Source organism: Rhopalosiphum padi, chromosome 1, assembly GCF_020882245.1.
Source record: "Rhopalosiphum padi isolate XX-2018 chromosome 1, ASM2088224v1, whole genome shotgun sequence".
Classification (NCBI taxonomy): Eukaryota; Metazoa; Arthropoda; class Insecta; order Hemiptera; family Aphididae; genus Rhopalosiphum; species Rhopalosiphum padi.
Genome location: NC_083597.1, coordinates 48730733 through 48743568, shown reverse-complemented (window position 1 = coordinate 48743568; position 12836 = coordinate 48730733). Strand labels below are relative to the sequence as shown.

The following is a 12836-nucleotide window of genomic DNA, read 5'->3' as shown; positions in this document are numbered from 1 at the left end:
TATTTATTGACCTCAACCAAAACCCAGTATAGAGATACTGAATATTATAATTTCTTGATATTTTTTACTTGGGTAGCTAAAAAGTGCTTTCTACAGTAACCACATAATTGAAAACCCATAGCTCACTCGCGCTCTACTCGGCTTCTTAAATGAGACTTTATTATCGACCTGTATTAAAACTGATACCAATTACGTAGTGCACTTTAAAGAAGCCCCATGTCGAGTAGAAACATGTTTCAACGTATTTGTAACTTATAAGCATTCAATTATTCTATCGGTTAATCCAATTTCTGTTCTACGAGCTGATTCGTAAAAATCATGTTGGTTTTTAGAAATGTACATAGAAATGAAAAAAAAAAAATACTTTTAGGTAATAAAATAGAATTTACATACATAATATAATAATATAATCTGGAATAGAGTAATTTATTCTAGAATAGAATATTACGTAGTTATTAATCGTATTTTGTAAACGATTCCGGGATTTTAATAAACATTTGGCTTAACTCTTAATAGCTAGGCTATATGTAATAGTAAAAGTAGTAAATACATTTATGTAATGTCGTTTTAAAAAATTGTCAACAATAAATGATTATTAAATGTAGGTACTATCTTAAAACTAATCTAAATATTAGAAATTTTAATCTTTTCATAGAAAACTACTAACATATTTTATATTTACTCACTTTCTACTTGTTGGTATTCTTAAATTATGCAATATTTTATTATTTATTAATTTATTATACCAAAAAACAGTATTTTATAAGCACGTTAGTTTTCTTCAAATAATATTAATCAAAATTCGGTGTATTCGTTTTATTAACAATTTAAATATATTTTTTTCTTTAAAATTGTTTAACAATAGTTTTAAAAAAATATTTAATAAATTACATACCTAATATTATTGTTTATATTTTATAAATACTTATAACTAAAAAAAACTATAAAAATGTATTTATTTTATTTCTTATAAACTTTTGAATTGATTTAAGTAATTAAAAATTATTCAACTTAATAATAATTTATATTATTTAAAAATATAGAAATCGTATTTATAATTTTTAATTAGTTTTCATTTCGTTATTGCGATTTAAAACCGTGTACTTTTAATTGTGTAAGGTGTACTTTGTTTTACAAATGTTTGTAGTATTCAATACGGCATTTATTAAATTACTTACCGTATATATAATAAACTTTTGTCGAGATATAATACTACATTTCAAAAGTTGAATAAAAAAAAAATATTTATAATAAACGTTTATCTTTATGAAAAAATTGATCTTATAATAAAATATTTTATACGTTTTTATAATCAAAAAATAAAAATCTTGTATCATAATATTGTATAAAATTCAATGGCTAATGTGTGATTTAAATACATTTTTGGATTAATATTTTATTATTATATTATATTCCACTCTATTCATATTATTTTGTTTTTATTATACCTATATGTAATTATAAAATAGACATTTTATTGTGTTGTATGTGACTCCTTGTACATTTTAAGTTCCGTACGAATTGAACATAATATTTATATTAATTTAATCATTGTATTTTTATTATTACTAACCCCGTCTAAATTATTTGTACTCTCACGGAGCGGGGTGGGTATACAAGTCAGTGTTAGGTTTTAACAGTAATTTTACTTGAGTATACACATGTATCGAAGGTTACTTATTTTGAAAGAAGACATTGTAAGACGTTATTTGTTGAAATTATAGTATATTATATCACCGCATAGTCCCTTAGAAAGCATCGGCCCGTAGTTTTATTTGATCCTTTGTCTTTTTGGCATACACATATGAATGACATATAACGACATATCAAACGTATGAAAAGTATATATGCGAAGAAAACAAAAAAACTATTAGCAAATAATTGTAATGTAGGTCACGTATCTTCTGTATAATATTACCGTTAAAGTTTTTCGCATGTTAAGCATATGATTGAAGAAAAAATCTAAGAACAAAACAATATAAAGGAGAACTATATGAACTATATTGCGCAACGACTTGAACTTTTGTGAGTTACGTATTTAGTAATATATCATTACAATTACATGACTATTATATTTTACAGGAAAATACATAATTATGCGTTTTTTACTACGCTAAAATTCCTATAAACAAAATATTCTTTGGTCTAAATTCCATAAGATATGAATATATGATTATGTCTGAAATATACAATAAAATGATCTAACAATGAAAAAATAAATATATTTAATAGTATAAGTAGTATAAGTGCTTATTATAATATTTTTAGTTTAAAATACAGCTAATTAAATTAAAACTTTTACAAAACAATAAAACATAACAAAAACAAACTTAGTTTCCAATTGTAATTTTAAGTTAGTAATAATTGCATCAGAATTTATTTACCACTTAATTGACCGTGACAAAAACCACTGTATTTTACATTCCCAAGTCTACTGCAATTAAATATTTTGTTACTTTTAAATAGAAAACGATATACTTATGGACTAATATACTATAGAATTTAGATACTTTTCTGAAATACCTGAGAAAACTATTTACTATCATAAACAAAATTTAAAAAAATAACTAACCTGACAGATCTGCGCAAAGTCGTATAACAATATTAACAACGTCCGTTGCAGCTTTTGGTTTTATACGCAGTATATCGCACCACAACTCCATTTGTCTTCCTTTTTTTAAAAATACTATATAAATATCCATCAAAATCTAAAAGGAGAACATATTTTTTACTTTTTAAAAATCTATTACCATTTTTATTCAATCTGTCATAGTATATTACAAACAATGTCGCATGCTATTGAGGGTAAGCTTTTTTTTAAGTCATTGATGAATTAAAAATTTATAATTGAGAGGATATTTTAGCCCATATGATATTTTTGTTTGAAGTATTTTCAGTTTTTACCAATATATTTTGCTTTGGATCCGTTAAGAACTTTGATTGGGTTAGGTTAGGTTAAGTTAACAGGACTGTTATATTTATTTATGCATGTAATATGTTAAAGTAGATAAATATTTTAATAATACTATTATTATTGTACTACTTATTTAAATACATTAGAATCATTAAATTATTTATAAAGATCTTTTTTACAATGTATCATTTAATAGTAAAATGAATTAAAAGATTGTATTCAGTAAAATAGTCAAGTTTCCAACTCTATTAAGTACACAATGTTTGCAGTAATATTTTTTAAGTAACTGAAATTATTTGTGAATGTCAAACATTTATATTAAATCTTCATATTTTTCATTGTAAAATTGAAAAATCATACGCAAGACTTAATTTATATCAATATTTAAAATGTCTTAAAATAAATAAGTTACTGAATAAAAAAAAAATTTTAATTCAATATGTATAATATAATATAATGTATATACTATGTACTGTCTATATTTATTTTTAATTGAAATTTATCTTAATAGTTTAATTTAATCATTCGTGTAGCTGATTTAAAAAGTGTGTAAAAAAAGGAACGTTTGCTTAAAAAAAAAGATGCGGGAGGTTGACCAATATAGATTATAAGGTAAAAGTTCTTTACCAAAGTGTATAACCACATGTCGATAATTTAAAACTAAATTATAAGCATTTTTAATTTCCTTTATAATGTGGATAATTCTACAATAATAATAAAAATAATTGTTTAACAATACTCACTATTAAATAGCAATTTAATATTTAAGTAAAGGTTAGGTTAAGTTTGCAGAAGTAAATGGTACAAAATAAATCAATAATAAAAATAAAAGCAAATACGCTAACATTGTAATTGGAAAAAAAAATAAGTGAGTCATCTAAGATTATTAAAACATAAAAATAAATGAACACCTAATGAAAAAGAACCATTCAGCGTAAACGGAGCAAATATATTACCCCACCAACAGTGTAAAGGAACAAATATTATAGTGGTCGGAGAAAACGAGAAACGATGGAATATATTATGCTATGCAAAGCAATAAGCATTTCCACACAAGTTAAACAAGTTAAGGAATCCTTAGAGTAAAACTGAAACAAGATCAAAGATGCAGGAACTAAATATTTCCTCGAAAGAAACATAACTGTAATATAAATTATATTAACAACACAAATGTAATTATGAATATAATAACAAATATTTTTTTATATAGAACAATAAATTAAAATTGTATAAATAGTTTTAACTTTGCCCTGATGTTGGGGCGTATTGATTAGTAGAACAAAACTCTAGTTAAATTTTATTACATTTACGAGTTAGATTAAACGTTCAGTGTGATAATAATGATAATATGGTAGGACAAAAGAAAATGCTGCACGTGAGCCGGTACTAGATTTCTCACTTATAGAACATTTTTACTTCCTAAAGTACTTACTTTCATTTAGTACTTTTAAAATTCACAAACTGTCGGTAGCAATTTATTTGCTTTTATGCTTTTGTGAGTGCAAGAAAACGAGGCTATTGTGGTTTTAGTTTTTAAAAAGGACTTTCAAGTGGAGTAAACACAACGTTTACGGAATCGCCCACTCGACCCCGTCGACCTTTTTTCACCTAAAAGGTATCGGATTTATGGTTTTTACTTAGTTACTAAACCAAAGCGCACTGAATGTTAAAAGAAAGGCCTGCTGTTGTTGACAAGGATCTCTCGGGTGGACTTCTTCTGTGTAGTACTGTAGTGTATAATGGGATTAGCAGTGTCTCCGGTGGTTGCAGGCGTTTGCAGTTTGAGAGAAAACAATCAACGATGTGGTGCCCCTAAGAAATTTGCATTTTGAGTACGGTTAAAAAACATTTAAATAAGTGGCTCCGGTTCGTAATCAGTGGATAAAAGAACCTGTATAGGTATTACCGTACACTAAAACTTCAAAATGAAATCCCAGGTTAGGTTTGGTATGGAATAAGACTGGAAAGTTTTAATTGTCACTTTCTTCCATACCATAACGTGTTATTATGGAAATAAGTTTTGTTAATCACGGAATATCGTACACGAACGACAAGAAACTTGGTCTGTGAATACTTATTTCATACAAAAATAATAGCAATGAAGAACAATGTATAAAGCTTTAATTATATAAATATTGAAGTAAATAATATATTTAATATTTAAAATTGATTTAATGAAATAATAATTTTTAGACCGATAATTGTTGTTATAGAGAATATTTATATAATTAATTATACTCCAAGAAACAATATTTTTGCTGATATGTTTATAATTATAGAAGAATAAATAAAACAGGTTTACAACGTAATAATATTGTCTTTAAAGTAAATACAAAATATTTTCATAAAATTAACATACCTACTAATAGGTAAGGTCTGAATGAACGTAGTGTAGTGTATATGCTAAATAGTATAACCATAAAATAATAAACACATTCATGTGTTTCATGTATATATATATATATATATATATATATATATACATATATATCTTTGGTATATTGCAAAATTGAATCTTACATTTAACATCATTTTAAATAGTATTGCTGTTCTCGATCAAGCAACATAATAGTTAATACTGAAAGTATTTTTATTACATTTAATTAAAATGTATTTAAATACATTTTTCTTTGTATATTTTTTTATTATTACCATAGCTGCTGTAAATTGAATACACTACAAAATATTTTAAATACATATTTAAAATACCTAAAAGTGCAGTATAAAAAGCAATGATTAAGGTAATAATAACCAAGAAAATCAAAAAATGTGAAAATGTGAAAATGCAAAATAAAAGTTTCAAAGTTAAATTCGTTGTTTCAAAATTTAAACTTTATGTTTTGAAAGCTACGTTAAGTTATAATTAGTTAAAAGAATGCACTTCACTGCTATATTTATTACAATGGTCAATTGTTATGTATATTATATTACTTTGGCTAAAAGATAAAAATAAAATAAAATTATCAATTATACAAAAACTTCGTTTATATATTTGCAAACGTGGTAGTTATTAAAGCAAAATAAGGTTTCCAGACTATAAAAAACTTTAATCTAACTTTTTTTGTGTGCTAAATTTATATAGCTACGTATTAATTCTGTAAACGACAGCCGATATTACTTTTGCATAAAAAGCCGTTTCTCTTCTATCGAGCGTTCGGGATGCAGAATTATTTGTATTTCTATACACAAGTAAAAGTCTATAAAAGTTTGTTTTCTTCTGATCGCACATTTTATTTATGTTCCCCCATGCATTATATTACATACCTAGCCTAGTTAATTTATATATACTTGCGCATGTCCGAACACTTACGTAGGAGGGAGCACTCAATAACACTAAAACGCCATTATACGCAGAGGCCTTAGCTCAGCAGGGGACAAGTTTGAGAAGATGGAATCGGAATTTTTATGGATTTTATAGTACACACGAAATCAATCGGTTGATTAAACTATTAAAGCCAGTAGAATATCGTGATAGGTTCGATAACTGCTAAGGATCCATTTGGAAGAGGCTAAAATACATTACACCATTACACATGCTACGCGTCATGTGTGCCTCACGAAAATGCGATAAGTAATAATATTATGTTAAATTACTGTTCTCGGTAGATGAAGTAAATATTTCGTATCATGGTAGAGTATAGAGGATTTCAGTACTGTGTTTGATCAAAGGCGGAGTTTTCCTGTAGCCATGCAATGAAAACTTATCGTAAAGCCTTGTAGCTAAAACAGTTCAATTCCACGAAGTACATATTATAGGTATTATAAATTATATTGTATTGTGTGAAATTGTTAAATGCTGTATTTGTATCTTGTAGCTGACGTACACCGCATATAGAACACTAAAATCTATTATAACCTTCTGAAGTCCACTTATTAATACACAATAAGCAGAAAAAACATGTCTAAATAAATATACATATATTTTAACTAGTAATACTAAAGATATTGTACAAAATTCATCGTATAAAATGAAAAAATTTTTATAAATTAATTAAAATAAAAGATAAATAGAGAATTATTTAATTTAATTCACTTAGAAAGGTGTATATTTTATCTTTGGCAATAATTGGCTACAATTTCCTTGTTTATATTATGGATGTGATTAAGATGAAGTAGTTTTCATTTAAACAAATGTGCAGATACGCAGAGTTATATACATGTACTGCTTAACACACCGAGAACCCGCCATCCAGACGCCGCTCAAAACCTGCAGCTATCCCGGAAATTTCCTGATACGCATGTCTCCACCATTTATACATATATATATACCTATGACAAGATTTTGTACCGTTCGCCGCACGTAGTTGCCGCGCTAACAAACCGTGTTAACGAACGTTTTTCGCACGGTCCACCGGTCCTCCACGCGCTTCAAAAAGGACGACGACCGTTTCTCGATTAAAAGGAGATATGATTATAATATCGTATAATATCAAAGACCGCGGTGACTGTAGCGAGTTAGAGGTATATATAATATGCGCTTGGATTAGTCGAACATCCTGCTGAATCTGGAAACCCTCTTGGGAAATCTCTTACGGTTGTTTGTAACCTGCGCCGACCTGTTCAGATACTATTTTATGCGAATGGTTTATGTACGTCGCGTGACTATTATATAATAATATAGCGAGTAATAATAATTCGCGCGTTAATCACCGGAAACAACGAACGGGTGTCGATCGCGTCTTGTTGTTGTTATTTATACTTGTCAATAAATTCAATATATTATTCCTCTGTCGACAGCCGGACGCGAGGACGCGTATACGGAATAATAGGCTATGTTACCGGCGTTCGTGATGTAACGTTTTCCGCACATGGAAGCCAGACGACGCCTAGACATGTATATAAACAACCACTTGAAAGTTGATATATGTCGTACTCATTGGAAAATAATTTTAAAATTCTTTAAAATCCTTACAAGTTACTATTGTTGTCTATAAAATATCTCCAGGACCGGAATTTGTCCAAGTAAATGTGTTTGGTTAGGTTAGGTTTAAATGAGTTAATAAATGTATTTGGGTTTTAAATAATTTTGTAATGAAACGAACAAATATATTTTGAAATTAAGTAAAATCAAAATCAACAGAGCTTTGTGTTTTAAAATCATTAAATAATTATTTCAAATACAATTATTTCAATAATTAACAATACTTTAATAATATAATAGGTTCGCGACGTTCGCATATTACTTATCCTTCCTTTTAAATTAACAGCCACTTTTTGTATAGCCATCGATATAAAACATACCACTGCGGCCCTTAGCGATTTAATAATACGACTTTAATTGAAACAGTCGATCTATGTACGACCAATCGCTGTATCCATGTTGACTGAAATAAATAAAGTGATTTCAATTAAGTTTGAATCTTTAGCCACATATATACATAACTTAATTATACTAATAATTAAATATTGTATGTAATTTTAGAGGGAAAAGGGGCACTTACACCCTTGACATTTTATTGGAAAAGTAAAGGTATCATTTTACTCTCCCTTACCGTCAGATATGCTAACAGCTAGTAGACATCTTTAAATCTTCTAAAATAATGAATAAATGCAATATATTTATAAGATTAAATATTTTTTCATCAAATTAATGTAGGTACACGAGAACTAAATTTCACATTTCTCCTGTTGTATTTTAATATATTGTCCACGTTATTGCATTACTTAGGTCACTAAAATAACCTAATAATGTTGTTTCATGAATTATGATTACAAGATTATCATGGCATTATTTTTTTCAAACAAGTTAGGTATAATACCTTTTTTATGAACTCTTACAAACTTTACTTTACGATTTCAGCCGATAAAAATTAATTATAATAAGACTTTTGTAAAAACAAACAATTTAGTTTTGATTTTAATTTTGGTGAATAAATTATATCACCCACCCCTTAGCTAGTTTTTTTTACTTGTTTTCGTCGCACCTTATGTTATGAAGTGTTATTCGCTGGCGGTTATGTTTGTTCGAGTTATTATTTACTACAATATATTGGACGACGAACGGAATGCGTCACTCGGCGAGCTTGGACTGCGGACGGCAAAAAACCGCAGCTGATCGAACATAATGTTCTCGAATTTGCGAAATACCCGCATATCTCTGAGTGGTTTTCGCCGGGCAAATCCCGATCGCGTCGCGGTCGTATACGTACCTACGCGGTACGACTGTTTTAATTAAAACCACCGGAGCCGCAGCACTTCGTATCGTCTATATATATATATATATATAGGTGCTACACACACACATACAGATAGGTGTTATATTATATAATATATAATAATGTGAAGACTATGTATGTGTGTATGTATGTACGTGCAAACGGTCGCCTGCTAGTGGGTGATATCGCCGCGCGCGTGTATGGGAAGGTAGTATGGGTACGTGTATTCAATGGAGAAGAGGTGTCAGGGTATTGGGGTAGAGGATTCCAAATGGAATATTTTTCGCCTCTCCCCAGAGATCCCGTGGAAACGTCATTACGGCAGGCGTTGAACCATTAGCCCTTAATAAACAATAGTTTATAATCCTGTCCAGGAATTCTGCGATTGCATTGCCCACTCTATGCGTAGTCATATATATATATATGTATAAGTACATTATAACTGTTTCTGTGTCGTCTGTCAAACCAACACGAACAGGGGGCTACGAGTTTTGACGTTTATATAAATAATGTACGTTGACTAAATTCTCCCATTTACATCTTTAATTCGAAATCAAAAGTATATTTATATTACTTTACTACAACAATATAAAAATTTATTTACAGTGTGGGTAATATGTTTTAAAAAAACTTTTTGAATTATGCCATCGTAAGTTGTACTAAATTTCAAACCGAGTATTTACCGAGAACAATTAAATAAAACCATAAAACTATATTTTTCAGTATTATGAAAATATTATGTAAGTATTGCTAAAAAATGTTTTTCGAAGACTTGGATCTCATTGTACAATATTTCATACATTTTAGATCAAATAAAAATATTTTTTTTCGTGGTTAAAACAAGTTTAATAAAATTGACTTGAGTGAGAAAATTATGCTGCGGGGATATTTATTTACAAGAGAAAATGATATAAAATCAACTTTTCACGCGCATAAAAATAATTAAAAGAGTTTCCTTTTTACGAGCGGTGTATCCTACGACGACAAAATTGGATTTGCTATTTGTTCACTGTTTACTCACAACGGGTGGAAGGGGGTGTGGATCGGAATTTATTTTTTTTTCAGACAAGATCGAAGACGGTCATTTTTTCGGAAGACAATCTTAATAATAAAAAAATACGTCGGTTCAACTGTCGTTAACTGCGAAAATTCAACTTGCTGGTGATTTATATGAGCCCTAAATTAGAATAAATAGCACGATCATCGAGCTTTAAGCGTCGACCAATAGATAGCTATCGTCCATTTTGAATTTTGACCACGCTTCTGCCTAAATGGCTGTGTTTTAATGAAAAATGGATTACATTTTCTAAACTTTCTTTGAGCTAACAGCCAAATGGTCTGGGACAGCATTCGTGCCAGAGTTTTGGCAATGGGACAATAGCTAGCGGCGGCACGGCGTCAACGTATTACTCTGTTGATATTACACGGAAGAACACGACTTATCCGTATTGTTTTTAGCGCCTGGACGAGACGACTAAATATTGTTCTTTAGACGTTCAAAATACGAGTTACTCCCTCGGGAACAACAACGATGAAAAGAAGAACAAAAAATAAGGAGTTGTTGTTTGGCATTTTTCCTCCACGCCGATCTTCCACCACAGTCTCGTAAACATCATATTATTACACTACGATAATATATTAATATGTATGATAATATATTGGCTTTGGAGTCCATTAAAATTTAAAAGCATGGTTACGCGAAGAATATAATAAATTATGCACTGATGATCGACCGGTCATGTTATACATAGTATGAAAATACTACTATGAAGTGTTTACCAATTATACATTTATGACTATACTCTACACTAAGCAATTGAATTAACAATATTCTAATGAATTGGCTATTATAACAAAACAGCAAATTTAAATTTAAACGGAATAAATTATGTAGGTAATTCAAAATAGTCGTGTATAGCATGCTAAAAATTACAATATTTATTATTTGAAATGGAAATATTATATTTTATAATGTATAAAGATACAAAAACATTTAACTGTACGGCTAATTTATATTGTTGATAATATATCAGACTCTGATGTAATTGTTGTTGATTTTGAATAACATTTATCTGAAATGCACAAGTGTGCACATCGGAAAAGAACTTATAATTACATTGTTCACACTTGAAAATGAATTTACAATACCCCTCCTCCCATAATAAATTATATTCTATTTTATTTTTTTTATTTTAGAGTTAATACTTTATATGTATTAATAATTTCCGAACAATAAAACCTCGTATTCAATAAAAATTCCAAACCATAAAACATTTTGAATTACTTGTTATTAAAGAAATATCATATGTGTTTAATGTTTATATTATTAACTTACATTAATGTGTTTTGCGTATGTATTATTGTTTTTGAACAACAGTTATTATATTTTATCATTAATTGAATACAAATATTCGAAACATCGGTAGGGGGCGTATGGTTATGCAAGTTTGTTTGCTTATATTTAAATGCAAATGTTCATTTGTGCCTAAAATATTTTTGACAAATTGTATCCACCCCTGAAATCTTACCCGAATATCCACCTATATTTTACTGAAGTACAGTGAACTTATCTGACTTACTGCGTAACAAATATAAATCACTTGTGCGAATCTAAAAGAATTAAACAAACGTTTCAAGTCGAGTATTTCTCTCGCTACAGCTATAAGATCGTTCGTTTCACCGTCGTCGCGGCAGTCGAGGTATATATACCTCATTGCCGTAATAATACAAAAAAAAAAAAACACAAAGTAATATATTATTATACTGAGCCGCGTCGGGACGCCGAGAATATTCCGCGAGCAAAACACAATACAATGAGAGAGTAATCCGCTGGTGCTTTAGACGCGTATTCGATATATTATTATTATTGTTTTATTTTCACCGTATTTACGCGCGGGTAACACGTGAAATATCAGTTTTCAACGTTACAATAATAATAATAATATATTATATATTATGACGTATACACGCGGCATTATAATATTATTATTTGTGTTCGGTGGCAACAGCTGCGGCAGGCGTTACTGCAGCTCTTAAAATATTATATTATCGTTATACCTCTACCTATACCTACCGAAAGACACTACCGTTTTGCGATAAATTGCTTTCCGATTTTTAACGATATTTCTATAATAGGCGGCCCCCGTTCACCTCAACGCGTGTAACCGATAACTTATATACAGTTCACTCTCAGACCGATTTGTGTTGAACACATTTATAATACAGCGACCTACACGAGTTTCACACAACATCGCATGAGCCGTATTATAATGCATTATAATATTATTATTACCTACCTATAAATACCCATCGTTCGCCTGAACTAGTTGTAATTGTCAGAGTTCAATACGTGACTGGCAGAATCTGGCGAAAGAATGTCTTCAGAGCTGGGCGATATGTAGGTCGTCCCTATTCACGGCTTAGATTATTCTGCTAATTCGTATTCCCATCGCTAATGTTTTTTTTTCCTAATGAAGTCGAGGGTTAAAAGTGAATGTACTAAAACTGCGACTGTAATAGTCGTAGTTATTCAATGCATATTATATTAAATAGCGTCAATGAGATGGAAATAAAACGCACGAAATAGTAACTGCCAATATAGTATTATAATATGGTATGGGGTACCTGCTACTTGCTACAAACAGCGTTTCTGTTTTTTTCTTCGTCGATGTGTATCTAATTATAATATTTTTAACATTTCAAAGTACCAATTAATGCTATTCCTTCTGATTTTTTTTTTTGTTTACATTACTTTAGTAATTAATATG

At 29.2% G+C, this 12836-nt stretch overlaps 1 protein-coding gene across 2 annotated transcripts in view; it reads left to right on the top strand.

Annotated features, from left to right (window-relative positions):
- LOC132918115 (uncharacterized) overlaps positions 1 to 12836 on the top strand; it is a 102208-nt gene that overhangs the window by 59049 nt on the left and 30323 nt on the right. The window contains exon 1 of one of the 2 annotated variants that reach the window (XM_060979224.1): positions 6025 to 6030. The exons of the other annotated variant lie outside the window; for it this stretch is intronic. The gene's annotated coding sequence lies outside the window, so the exon portion shown is untranslated. Of the gene's footprint in view, positions 1 to 6024; positions 6031 to 12836 lie in introns of those variants that run through there. 2 annotated transcript variants of the gene reach the window in all.